Below are 261 nucleotides of genomic sequence, written 5' to 3'. Positions count from 1 at the left end.
CCAGCTCAGCCCACCAGGGGGCGGGGCTGGCTGGCATGTGGTGCTGGGGGATTGAACCGCGGTCCCTGTGCTTTGCTAAGCTTGTTCTGAGTAGGTGCTTTAGACCACTGAGCCATCTCACCAGCCCCCCCCCCTTTTTTTTTAAGCAATCTAGTTTTCATATGGACTCTCTAAGCCTCTGGCCGGTTTTGAAGGAGACTTCTAAGAGTTCTGCATTTGGACAAAACAGAATGCACAAGCCCCTTTCAGTGAGGGTTAGAG

This window comes from Octodon degus, unplaced genomic scaffold, assembly GCF_000260255.1.
Source record: "Octodon degus isolate 3935 unplaced genomic scaffold, OctDeg1.0 scaffold00068, whole genome shotgun sequence".
In the NCBI taxonomy this organism is placed as follows: domain Eukaryota; kingdom Metazoa; phylum Chordata; class Mammalia; order Rodentia; family Octodontidae; genus Octodon; species Octodon degus.
This window is presented reverse-complemented; position numbering follows the sequence as displayed.